At 42.3% G+C, this 13585-nt stretch overlaps 1 protein-coding gene and 2 long non-coding RNA genes across 4 annotated transcripts in view; 1 reads left to right on the forward strand and 2 right to left on the reverse strand.

Annotated features, from left to right (window-relative positions):
- The window catches only part of CENPF (centromere protein F), a 33077-nt gene extending 30031 nt beyond the window's left edge, over positions 1-3046 (reverse strand). For both annotated transcript variants that reach the window (XM_083604688.1, XM_083604687.1), the window contains exon 1: positions 2890-3046. The gene's annotated coding sequence lies outside the window, so the exon portion shown is untranslated. The remainder of the gene's footprint in view (positions 1-2889) is intronic.
- The window catches only part of LOC310758848, a 321389-nt gene extending 312241 nt beyond the window's left edge, over positions 1-9148 (reverse strand). Inside the window, exon 1 of the long non-coding RNA XR_014546004.1 lies at positions 9030-9148. This is a non-coding gene — a long non-coding RNA (uncharacterized lncRNA). The remainder of the gene's footprint in view (positions 1-9029) is intronic.
- On the forward strand, positions 391-2842 carry LOC310758915. The gene is made up of 3 exons (XR_014546090.1): positions 391-436; positions 616-1326; positions 2634-2842. It is a non-coding gene; the product is annotated as an uncharacterized lncRNA (long non-coding RNA).
- Positions 9149-13585: the final 4437 nt, after the last annotated feature.

The following is a 13585-nucleotide window of genomic DNA, read 5'->3' on the forward strand; positions in this document are numbered from 1 at the left end:
TGGTGGCATGAGGCAGGGGTCTTACTTGTTCACTACAGAGACTACAGAGCCGAAGGCTGAGGTGAAAGGTGGTGCGTGGGTTGAGCCCTCAGTTATTATTACTAATTTATATGCCACTTAACGTCAATGTCGATTTTTAAGTGGTTTATACAAATAAAAACCAAGTATGCAAAGATTTTTAAGTCATTCTGCAATCCTAACCTTCAGATGGGCCATATGGGGGAGATCAGGATGTGGTTGTGTGTTTTATTTGCTAATTGCTGTTGTTCTTTTCTTCTTTTTATTTTATTCTTCTCTATTTCACTTTTTCCTTTGTTTTTTCTTTCTTTTGTTTTTCTTCTCCTTTTGGAGTCCTATGTCTGGAGCCTTTATTAAGGTCCATAGACTGCATAGTCTCCCTGGGTGAGAGGCTGCGAGAAGAAAGGAAAGATCTCAGGTGAGAACTGGGAAGAACTACTGTCCTCTGTGGGTGGTAAGGGCCATGAATTACTTTTAAGAGAGCACTCCATACTTTACTTGTTCCGTTTGCATTTCCTGTAGTTGCAGTTTTACTATAGGAAAATCTTAATAAAATATTTTCTTTTTTAATGATGTGGTGTATCTCCCCAGCTGAAGAGGCCTCAAGCTGGCATGGATGACCTACCCTGGCAAATCTACTGATGGCGGCTGAAGGAAAGCTCTGCTGCCCCTCTGATTAGGAGGGCAAAAAAGGGGGGGTTGTCAAGGCAGTAAGTGGGTGTGTTGGGTGCAAGCAGAGGGATAAACAAAGTTGTGCTGCACCCAACTCCCTTAATTTCACTGGCCCCGTTCACAGAGCTCAGTGTAATTTACACCACCAAAAATGCAGGCATAATTAACACTCATCCTGAAGGAATTGACAGAAGGGCAGAAAATTAAGGTTTACACTGCTCCTCACAACCCCAATCCCCTGCCTAGGAACAGCTAAGATGCAGCTTAACTTGCAAAGGAGGCAGTGACTGTGATGACTGACAGTCCTAGGTGAGTCGATCGCCATCATATTTTGGCTGATCCACTATGCAGGTACGCCATTGCCAGGCACTATGTTTTTATGATCTTATATTGTTTTGATTATATATGTCACTGTATCTTTTTTGGGTATAATGATTAATATTAATTACAATTATATCTTGCCCTTCATTCCCAAGGTGCCCAGCGCCATTCTCCGCATGAGGGACTCAACACACTGTAAAAAGAAGCTGATGCTGCTTTTGCTCTGAGTAAGGCAGCATGACCAACTAACCAATGGTCCCTTAGACAACTTCTAAAAGGGGGATTCATGGGAGATCAGTCTACCAATGGCTTCTAGTAAGCATGATGTCTACATGGTTCACCCAGGATCAGAGGCAGTATGACTCTCAATACCAGTCTCTAAGGAGACTGGACAAACAGATAGGTTCCCTTTCTACCAGCACTCACTTACCTACATAAATTTCCTGGTAACCTATGGTAACCAACCAAATAGTTACAGTCATACCTCATGTTACGTCCGCTTCATGTTACGTTCTTTCAGGTTACGTGCCGCAGCAACCCGGAAGTACTGGAAAGGGTTACTTCCGGGTTTCGTCGCTCACGCAAAATGACGTCACTCGCAGAAGCGGCGAATCGCAACCCGCACGTGCGCAGACGCGCTGATGCGGGCTGCGCTCTTTTCATGTTGTGAACAGGCCTCCAGAACGGATCCCGTTCACAACCAGAAGTACCACTGTATTAGAAGGCAGAACAGATACATTTTTACCCTTAATGTAAAAATCTATAATGAAGGTGCCAGGCTTCTCCCTGGGGAGAGCACTCCAGAGATGAAGAGCCACTACAGAGAAGGCCTGTTCTTGTGTTGCCACCATCCAAACGTCTTATGGAGGAGGCACATGAAGAAGGGCCTCAGATGATGAATGCAGAGTCTGGGACGGTTTATATGGAGAGAAGGTGGACCTTGAGGCATTGCGGTCCTGAGCCATTTAAGGCTTATAGTCAAAATCAGCACTTTGAATTGGGCCCGGAAGCTAGTTTTATGTTCCTGGAATGACAAAGTGGCTTTTGAAGTAAGGTTACAGGGAATCAGACAGAGGGCCTTCTCGGTAGTGGCGCCCACCCTGTAGAACAACCTCCCTTCAGATGTGAAGGAAATAAGTAGCTATCCTAGCTTTAAAAGACATCTGAAGGCAGCCCTGTTCAGGGAAGTTTTTAATATTTAACGCTGTATTGTTTTTAATACTTGATTGGGAGCCGCCCAGAGTGGCTGGGGAGACTCAGCCAGATGGGTGGGGTATAAATAATAAATTATTATTATTATTATTATTATTATTATTTTGATATGTAAAGAGCACTTACAAAAAACAAAACAAAACCCACAAGTACTGCAAAATGCAACATTTTGAACCCTCCAAAAACTGTGTTTCCCAGACAGGTGGAGAGGGGCGGGGAGCAGTTTCCCACCTCTTCAAAATTTCCATTCATTTTAGATTTTACACCTACCTGGAAGTAAGGCTGCAATTCTATTCCCCCCGCTTACTTGAGAGGAAGCCCCACTGGATGAAACCAGAGTTTCTTATGAGCAGACATGTATTGAAGTGCATGGTTAAGTCTTCCCTGCAACCTTCTTTCTTTCTTTTTAGAAATCTATTGAAGAACGTCAGTGCAAACGTATGCACTTCTACTGGGGAGTAAGCCCTATGGAACTTCATGAGGCTTAAACTTCTGAACATCACATCAAATAGATAAATATCTATCTATACATACATGCATACACACGATAAACAGATACATAAACTATACAATGAAAGCTGTGCATAATATAAAAATAATAATGCAAGACATATATTCTGCTCTGAGTCCATCCTTCACCTCCCACGGGAAGATCCGCTCTCCTACCTTCGTTTCCCGCTGCAACACCCAGGATCTCGCCTTCGCTCCTCATTCAGCGCTTACAGAGGATTCAAACCTGCCACCATCTCCCCGACGCAGGCGGTTAGCGGAGGACAAGCCGGGACACCGATTGGCCAGCCCCGAATGTCAATCTCTTTCCTGCGTTCTTCAGTTGAGCCAATAGGGAATCACCGGCGGGTGTGACGACACCTCGCTTCTGAGTGGCGAGTTTGGGTTTCCTCTTCAAACCTCATTGGCTGGGAGGGCGGAAAATAAAGGCGGGAGGCGACGTTGCGCTTTCTTTTTATCCAACAGCGAACGCGCCAAGAGTTCCTTTCGGAGTCGTGTCACAAAAGGCAACAAAGGAGTTATTGTAAAGCGAGGGTAGCCCGCGTCGTGGGTTCCCGCCAAACCTTCTGGACTACAACTCCCATCAGCCCCCGCGAGCATGGGGACTGGTCAGGGGTAATGGGAGTTGTAGTCCACAACATGAGGCGTGGTGAGAGATGAGCCACCACAGCAATAGAGACTAACCAGTTTAGCATGGCATGAACTCTCGTGGATTAGAGACAGTAATCACGAAAAGGCTGTGCGGAATCTGGAACCCCCTTTGTTTGCTCTTTATGCCTGGACGGATCTGCTATGCCCAGTCCTCACTGCTGAAGAGACCAGCAGTGGAGACTGGGGAGCACAGGGTTGTTTTTTGTGATGTGTCACCCAGAGAGATTTGTTTTCTTTATTTAGTTCAGGGGTAGGCAACCTAAGGCCCGGGGGCTGGATCACCTTCTCAATCCGGCCCGCAGACGGTCCGGGAATCAGCATGTTTTTACATGAGTAGAATGTGTCCTTTTACACTGGTACCTCGGGTTACATACGCTTCAGGTTACAGACTCCGCTAAACCAGAAATAGTACCTCGGGTTAAGAACTTTGCTTCAGGATGAGAACAGAAATCGTGCTCCGGCGGCGTGGCAGCAGCAGGAGGCCCCATTAGCTAAAGTGGTGCTTCAGGTTAAGAACAGTTTCAGGTTAAGAACAGACCTCCGGAACGAATTAAGTACTTAACCTGAGGTACCACTGTATTTAAAATGCATCTCTGGGTTATTTGTGGGGCATAGGAATTCGTAAAATAAGTGGAAACATGTAGATAAGAAATGAATAAATATAGAGGCAAATGATGGGCTCAGTTCAGTTACATGTAATTAAGTTTGGTTTCGGCATAGGACGAAGATATTGTGGATTTGCTTCTTCTAAGTAAACATGCGTAAGATTGAAATATGAAGTCTCTATTTAAAACTGTGCTTGTCATGGGATTGTTAAAGTTGAAGAAATAAGTGCTTTGAAATGGGGAGAATGCTGTTGTTATTGGTCCTTCTTATGGGCTTTTCATAGGCATCTGGCTGGCCACTGCAAGAGCAGGGAGGTGGAATAGATGGGGCACATATATATTTGAAAGCAACTGTTCTCAGGTCATTCCACTAAAAATTAAGTCCAGGATGTATGCAATAATAAAGATGTTAACTATTCTGTAACTGATAATGTGCTCCTTTCATTTATGAGCTTTGCCTGATTTTTTGAAATACAAAGATCAGAATACCTTATCTGTTCTTGCCACTAGGTGATTCCCTTTTCCACAGGAAAAGGCAAAACAATTCTGCTCGCTTTTATACAGGAAAAGCAGAAATCTGTCTACAGTGGGGGTTTTTTAAATAAAAAATGTTAGGAGTGCTGTATAACCAGGACTCTAGCTGTACCAGGTTTGTCAGATGACTGATATTAGATCTTGTTTTGAAAGATTACCACATTCTGGAACATCTCTAGCATGGTGTTTGGAATAGTTTGCTTTTTGGCATCAGTGTAGCAATAAGGCTACAATTCTTATTCCTGCACTTAATCAATCCTATCCACCTCTGCGGAAGGGAAAGGATTCATGCAAGCAGAATGCTAATGATGAAGTATGGGCCATTCCTCAGCCCTAACAAACATACATTTTTTAACACATATTTTCATTTCATGTGAACGTATCCTCATTTTTGAATAGACATTTAGGCAGATGCAAATGGTTATTATGTTTCCCTTCACCCTTCAGTTTGTGACTGGCCTTCAGACCTCTTACACTGACCCTTTCCCCATTATCCATGCTAGCATCCCATTAAAATATATTAAACGGAACTTAACAGGCTTCAGCTCAGGCAGAAGATCAGTATTCCCATCACTGTTGAAAAAGCAACTGCTTATGTTCGCACTCTTAAGTGCCAACTTGCACAGATAAAGGAAAGACCTGAGTCTGTAAGCTAGTCAAGGCAATAATTTCAAAAGCAATGACCTCATGCCTTTTTCTTTTTTGGATGTGTAGGTTGCGGCGGGGTTATATCACCTAAGAATCAGAAACCATTACGTGAGATATTTTATTTCATTTGCCTGGGGCTGGGAACCTTTTTCAGGTCAAGGGCCACATTCCTTTGTGGATAGCCTTCCAGGGGCCACATTCCAGTGGTGGGTGTGCCCAGACATTCATCACTCTCCAACCTCCATCCAGGCAAGGAATATATGTTATCACAGTTCAAGGGCAAAATCTGGGTAAAATCACTAGCTGGGTAAAAAAAGCTGGGTAAAATCACTAGAGGAGGCCAAGGAGCAGAGGCGGTTTTAGGGAAGTGCAATCGGTGCAGCCACACTGGGTGCTGTGCTGCAGGGGGCGTCACAACAATGCTGTGGAATGGAGTGAGAGAGGTGGGGCGCACCAGATTCTAGCGTCACACAGGGCGCTGCTGAAATCTGAGAGCCCAAAGTCCACCACTGCACAGAGCAGTGCCAGTGAGAGTTGTGGTCTAAGGGACGTGGCTCGGATAGAGTTTTGAGAACCAAATAAAGAGGCTGGCAGGCTGCATTTAGCCCTTTGAACCTGAGATTTTCCATCTGTGCTCTATACCCACTTACCTGAGAATAAAGCCCATGGAACTCAATGGTGCTTCCTTCTGATTAGGCATGTGTAGAATTGCACTCCAAGTAACTTTGATTTAAATAACACAAACACAAACACACACACACACACACACACACACACACACACACACACTGGCCCTGCCCTGCTGCTATGGAGTCTGAGAATTCTCGCCTGGAGCACTTTTCTTGAATTATTGGGAAAATTATAATCAAAAATAGGAAACATGGCTCTATAAATAAGAACACATCAGCATCTCAGTCTCCAGGGATAAATGAGAGAAAATTCCAAAATGTTGAGAAAAAACAATGGTGCTTTTAGTCTACAACTTGAGTCTGTTATCTTGCTTGATGTCTTTTTTATTTTTATGGTTGATAACCTAGTGAAAACTATTTGGCTCAGTGTTCTGCTTTAGCAACTGTAAGCCATAAAGTATTAAAACATGTTAGCTCATGCTTCATGACAACAGGTTTGTTTTCCAGCATTGTGTAATCCAAATTCCTTTTCCAAAAGAAAAAAAAGAAAAGAACAATTACTAAATGTAACTATTAGTTGGCACATCAGACATTGGAAAAATAAACTTACTTATTAATTATGGCGCACATCACAAAATTTAAAAAGTACCGTCTTGCGCAGCATGAATGCCATTGGCTGTAGCTTCTTCTAATGTACATGTTGTGTATTAAGAGTTCTGAAAGGATATTTGGTGCCTGTGCATCACCCAGAATTTGTACACATGACATTGGTCCCAAGATGGTTGTACATGAGAAGTGAGCCTTGAGATTCTATGTCTTCCCACACATATACAGTGGTACCTCGGGTTTAGAACTTAATTCATTCTGGAGGTCCGTTCTTAACCTGGAACTGTTCTTAACCTGAAGCACCACTTTAGCTAATGGGGCCTCCTGCTGCTGCCATGCTGCCAGAGCACGATTTCTGTTCTCATCCTGAAGCAAAGTTCTTAACCCGAGGTACTATTTCTGGGTTAGCGGAGTCTGTAACCTGAAGTGTATGTATCCTGAAGCATATGTAACCCGAGGTACCACTGTAGTTTGAACCATATGATCCAGTCTGTACACTTCATCAGAGGCTATTTCCATATGCTCCACCTGAGAGTGATGTGGAGGGTGGCCACATGAGAACAGGCCTTTTCCGTGGCTCCCCCGTGTCTGTAAAACACTCTCCCTAGGGAGATATGCCTGGCACCATCTTTGTGTTTCAGCAGCAGGCAAATACCTTTCTAGGCCTTTGGTTAATTAGCAGTGGTACTCATCTTTTAGTGGGTAGGCCTTGTCTTTACTAGTATGTTGCTGGATGAGCATTTTATGTATTTTGTACTGTTCACCATTTTACCTTTTTCTGGTTTTAAATTGCCTTTATGTCCTGTATTTCACCTTGTCAGGTCGCTTTCCACAGCCAGGTGATTGCCTCTGTCTATCTGCCATTTCCTCTCCTTCAAGTGGAAGAAGACTGGGCAATGCGAAAGGTCACAACTGTAGCCTCGTACGTTCTGTTGGGAAAGAGGAAAAGGCCCACCTTTAGAGCTGCTCACCTGCCATGTACTTTTGTGATCACAGATGGTCCATAGCCAATGGCAACATCATTATCTCATTGGGTCTCACAAGTGCTAGTTGGTGGGTCCTGCTGATGTCATTAAGCATGACATGTTAAAGCATTAACTGCAGTACAACACATGAGAAGGCAGAGCGGAGGACCTTGCAACCTATGCTTGTTGTGAACTGCTGTTGTGGATTAATGATGCAATTGCCAAAGTGTGCATTTAATTTCCTCTGACCTTACTCTCTATACAGTGGTACCTTGGGTTAAGTACTTAATTCGTTCCGGAAGTCCGTTCTTAACCTGAAACTGTTCTTAACCTGAAGCACCACTTTAGCTAATGGGGCCTCCCGCTGCTGCCGCGCCGCCGGAGCACGATTTCTGTTCTCATCCTGAAGCAAAGTTCTTAACCCGAGGTACTATTTCTGGGTTAGTGGAGTCTGTAACCTGAAGCGTCTGTAACCCGAGGTACCACTGTATTCCTCTTCACCAGTTCGTATGCCATTATGCAATTTGGTACTTTTTAAGGTGCCACAATACATTACTGCTTGTTCAGAAAAACCCCTGTTATGTACTGAGTTGAATAGGATCCAAAAGGCAGCAGTCTGATTGGTGCTAGAACAATAGGGTCCAGAATGCAGCAGTCTGATTGGTCCACAGGAGCCACCCAATCCAGCTCCAGGTGGAAGTGAATCCGCAAACCGATTGGGCTACAGGTGAATCCCAGAATTAGCCAATCACGTCGGGCCCATTGTGTAAATAATGTACATAAAGCAGACATTCTGGGGGAACTTCCATTCCTCCTCACCACTATGAGCTGAATAAAGAGCATGAAATCCACTCTCGACTCCGAGTATATTTCAACCCCCAAAGACATTTAAGTGTTCATTGGATAAAGCAGGGACTGAAGCTGCTCTCATCTACCTAGAGATTCAAGCCCTCCCCTTGCCACCCAGGCAAACATGAAAACTTCTGCTCAACCTGGGAGGTCTGGCAACTCTATGTGGACCAGACCTTAATAAATTCTTCGGGTTTAAGACCTTTTGCTGCACCCAAAGTCGAGAGGCAGAGTACCCAAGCCTGATCCAGTTATTTATTAATCAAGTTAATTATTAAAGGCCTTGTACATTTATACAATTCATATGTTTACTTCAAGCACTATATATTCCACACATCACCAGGATTAAATAACCACTTTTAAGAGCCATATCTATAACATAAATATGCAGGATTTATCTCGATGTGAAATTTATGCCCAATATCCCCATAGGTTTTGCAGCCATCATTGGAAACACACTTAAATTTGCAATTTTAGATGCATACTCTAAACTCATAAAAGTGTGTGCATCTTCAGAAGATGCCAAGGGAATTGTGTTATTAAGTAGCCCTTACTTTCTCAAGCTCTGTTCATTTAAAAATTCAATAGTTTTGGTTCAAAATCCCATACCAGCATTTCTCAGTCCATTACCAAGGAAATCAAAGCTAGATGAAAGTGTATATGTGTATATATATAACACAATATATATATGGTATATATATAACACAATATATATATGGTAGATTTTATTGCAGAGTGAAAAGACCATGTATAGAAATGTAGGCATCCGCCTCCAGTTTTGTGGCTTATGCCATAATTTACAGTACTACAAACCAATTTTGTTTGTTTTTGCATCAACATGCGACATTTGAAACTCCGGTGTATCAAGTAAAAAAACAAAATCGGAGTCAAATTGTTATGCTTTTTATTTGATATGTAGACATTTGAAATGCCATATATTGATAAAAAAACAAAAAAAAGATACTTGTTGCACTGTAAATGATGGCATAAATAAAGAAATGGGCTGGTCTTTAAGCTTCGGCAAAAGTGTTATTTTCACTGCAACAGAATAACAGTTACCTCTCTAGAACATGTTGTTGTGCAGCTATAAAAAGATTACCTTTTTAAAAATGCACCATCTTTCCCATATTCTGAAGGATACCAATACAAAAACATGAGCACTTGAACACTGGTGAGCCTTGAGCAAATTATGCTTTTGGTTTACCAGTATATAAAATCTTGTTAAATATCCAAAATGGTGGTTAAAAAAAGTATGGGGAAAAGATCTGGGAAACGTTATCGAAGACAAAGATTGGGACAAATTGAGGTCAAGCAACCCTGAGATGGTTTCTGCTAATATTAAAGAGGCCACTCAAAAAATATTACATCAGTGGTAAAGGCCGCACATGCAATGGGTTCTCATTACCTCCACGATCAGTTGTGTTTTGGAGGGGATGTGGGATTAAAGGTACATATCATCACCTCTGGCGTGAATGCACTCTGATATGAGGGCTTGGTCTTATGTACAAAATGAACTGATTAGTATTACAGGTGATAATAGTGAATTTACTCTAGCATTATTTTTGCTTTCTATGCTTATGGGACATAATAAGGATATCAAGTCTAAGGACTTAATTTCACACTTTCAAATTGTGCAAAAACTTGGCAGTGCAAAAACTCTGGACAGCCATAACTTACCAACAAAGTACAGAACGATTTAGACTTTAGCAATGGTGGAGAAAATTACACATAATATCTGAGCTTCATAAGGAAAAGAAAAGCCACTATAATTTTACGTCACCTGGCATGACTTTATTACACGTGCATCCAGCAAAGACCTACAAAAACACACACACCGGCAGTTATGGACTTTTGGCAACTTCAGTGTATATGAATTGAACTCTTTGCTGTGCCTTTTATATTGCGTGGGTTTTTTGTTTTCCTTTTTCTATGTTTTATATAGTATTTTTTTTTGCTTTAACATCAGGAATAGATACATGATGATGATAGAGATAGATAGATGGCTACACACTTAGACCTGCTCATCCAGGTCTTATCTTCTTATCTGTGTTCCTTGCAGGAGTTCCAGCCCAAATCTGGAATGTTTCTCCTTTTCCTTCCTTCCTTTTACCAACTCATGGTGTGACATGCAAAGTTCCCCAGGGCACTGTGCTATGCAGCACAACAAAGAGTATAACCTGGTTAATATTACCTTGGAACCTTTTTCATAAGTTTCCATCTGTATGGAGAGATTTCAATATGTATACTGAAGGTCATCCAGAATTTAATGCCATGGAGGCAATCTCTACAGGCCCATTTAAACACATGGCAGTGGCCGAATTACACTTCCTTCCAGCAATTCTCTACAAAGGGTAGAGCATGTGGCCATTCTAGATTTCAGTACATTCCAGGTGAAATATACTCAAGAGTGGAGTGTGAATTTCATGCTCTTTATTCAGCTCATAGTAGCAATGAATGAACCTTTCCCCAAAACGTCTATCTATATATACATTATTTACACAATGGGCCCCGCATGATTGGCTAATTGCGGGCTGCTCCTGTAGGCCAATCAGGTTGCTGAGTCACTTCATCCAGGAGCCTGATTGGCTGCTCCTGCAGGCCAATCAAGTCGCTGATTCACTTCCACCTGGAGCTGGATTGGGTGGCTCCTGCAGACCAATCAGACTGCTGCATTCTGGATCCTATTGTTCTAGGATTCAGCTCAGTACATAACACCAGGTATGCAACTAACAATTACTGCAGAGCTGCTGTAGCTTTTAGCAGCATTCATTTATTTGGTTTTGCAAGGTAAGGAAAGTACATCCACACCATACAATGTAGGACCCTCACAGAGCTACAAATACCAGCACCCTTAAAAAACTACAGCTCCCAGGATTCTTTGGGGAATCCATGACTGTTAAAAGTGGTATACAAGTGCTTTAAATCTACAGTGTGGATGTGACCATAGGGGGCATAAGTTAACAGCCAAATGTTTTATCATATGTGGCCTACCCAGATGCGTAGAATGTTGAGTTAATTTTAATCTTGTCTTGGTATTTTAATTTTTGTATGTTTTAAAGTACAGTTGGAAGACTGGAGAAGTACCATCAAAAGCACCATGGCAAGAAAAGTTGACGAAGTATGCAGAGTTAGCAAAGTTAATGGACAAACTGCGTGAAAAGGACAATAGTGACTTTGAAAAAGAATGGGAACTCTTTACAATATATTTGCAGAAACAACAAAAAGAAATGGTCTCGCTGGCAGGATTTAAATAAACATTTACAATTTTAATTACAGAGAACACGAAGTATAACAATGTGATAACATAAAATTGTATATAAACAGCAGAATGTATCATCTGATGTAATAAACCAGAAATGGTAGTTGAGGGAAGTCAACGGGGGGGGGGGGGGGTTTGGAAAACATACGTTTAACAATGATATTGGATATTTGTTTTGAGAAATGAAAATTATTAAAAATAAAGTACAGTTGTGATTTTTTCTCGATGGTGGCTCTCATTTACTCTCCATCTACTGTACAGGATGAGTTTTCTAAGAACATGGTTGGTGCAACATCTGGAAGGGCCAATTTACTACCTTTCATGAATTATGGCAGGGGTGGTAAACCTGTGGCCCTCTGGTAATTGTTGGAATCCAGCTCCTATTTGTTCCAGCCAGTGGTCAATGGGGGTTTGTTCTGCCAAGAACAGTTATTATTTTTGGATTTGGACAAGCCAACAAGCATGCCAGGTTTGTTCCTTGATAATATTTTATTTACAGGTAGGATGTGAAAACAAGGAACAAAGGGAAATGCAAAAAACTAATAATTTATATCCCTTTAGTCACTGGGAAGCCCTCAAAACAACAATGGGCAAGTTCGTGAAATAGCCATCTTCCATAGTCTTGATCTATGCTAAGATTCATGGAGTTTCCAAGCCCCCCCCCTTTGCAAACTTAAACATTCTCGGGGACCAAGTGACTAGACACCAGCGTTCCTTTAACTGGTGGCCAGTCTTGAGGCCCTGCTGCCCATGACTAAGTGATAGGCAAGAAATTAGCCACCTTATCAGCAGGAGTCCAAACCCATGATAAGAGATGCAGCTGGCTAAAGGGGGTCCCAGACCCCCTCCAAAAGAATGGTCTGGGTATGAGGCGACATTGCTGTATGTACACCTCAAGCTTCTCACAATACCAAGGCATTCTGCATTACCGTTTCAGAGTTGTGGCCGAACATCTGAAGGGCCAGTGGTTCCTCATCCCTGCATCATAGCTTTAATGTAACTATAAAGCACTACTATTATTGATTCTAACTTCTTGTTCTAAGCATATTCCCTTGGTAGCGATACTTCCAACAGGGCTTTCTTTCATGTGTGTATGCCTGCAATTGCATCTGAAACCTGTGACCACAAACAATATTCAAGGTTCATCTCCTTCCCCAGAATTTCTAGAAGTCAACTCTCTGACTGTATGTGAGTGTATGATGCATCTTGTCCACAGTGCACATATGTAGAAATGTATGTAAGTCATAGCTGTCAACTTTCAGATTTGAAAATAAGGGATCAGCAGCCTCACCCGTCCCGGGGACAGTCTACGGGATATCTAAGAATCCGGGATAGCAGCGGGAAACGGCGCTGGAATAAGGGAATTTCCCGCCCAAAAAAGGGAAGGTTGACAGCTATGATGTAAGTGCATATCAACATGTGAATTCTACACTAAAGCATCATGCACAGCCAGGCAGGGGTATATTTTGAGCTGTTAACATATTGTAATACAATTGTTTTTCTCTCTAGCAACAAATACCATTGTGTTTGACTTTGAAGTGAATTGAGGGCAGGCTCATGTAAAGCAAATAAACACAGCACCATCAATGTGGGATGGGCAATTCAAATCCCTATTGCGGCATTGGACTTGGCAGAGAGGTTGAAAAGCCAATATGAGGATGAAAAAATATTCCATCCCTGATAGCATTTTGCGCTCCAAAACAATTTTTAAAAAAATTAATTTTCACGAGGAAACAACAATGAACAGGCAACTTCCTCTGCAACCCTCTGAAGGACAAGCAAGTGAAAAGCTTTTGAGGCTATCTAAAGTAGAAGAAATCAAGAGTCCAAATGGCAGGCCTTTTTTTTAACCCCTGGCGGCTGCCACCAAATTGGATCAGGCTGGCTAGCAGACCACTGGGGCAGGATCAGGCCTGTGGGTTGATGGTCCACCACGTGGTATATAGGAAGAAGAGCAGGCCTTGACAATATGTAAAGGCCGGAGTGGCACTTGATGTGACATAATGGCGTTTCAAGCATATCCCAATGTCTTCTGTGAAAAGCTTGTGGGCATGTGGCAATATCCCCGGGTTTCTTGGGAAGAAGGATCCACCTCCGCAGCTCTGT

Source organism: Podarcis filfolensis (genome assembly GCF_964270895.1).
Source record: "Podarcis filfolensis genome assembly, chromosome: 3".
NCBI lineage: Eukaryota > Metazoa > Chordata > Lepidosauria > Squamata > Lacertidae > Podarcis > Podarcis filfolensis.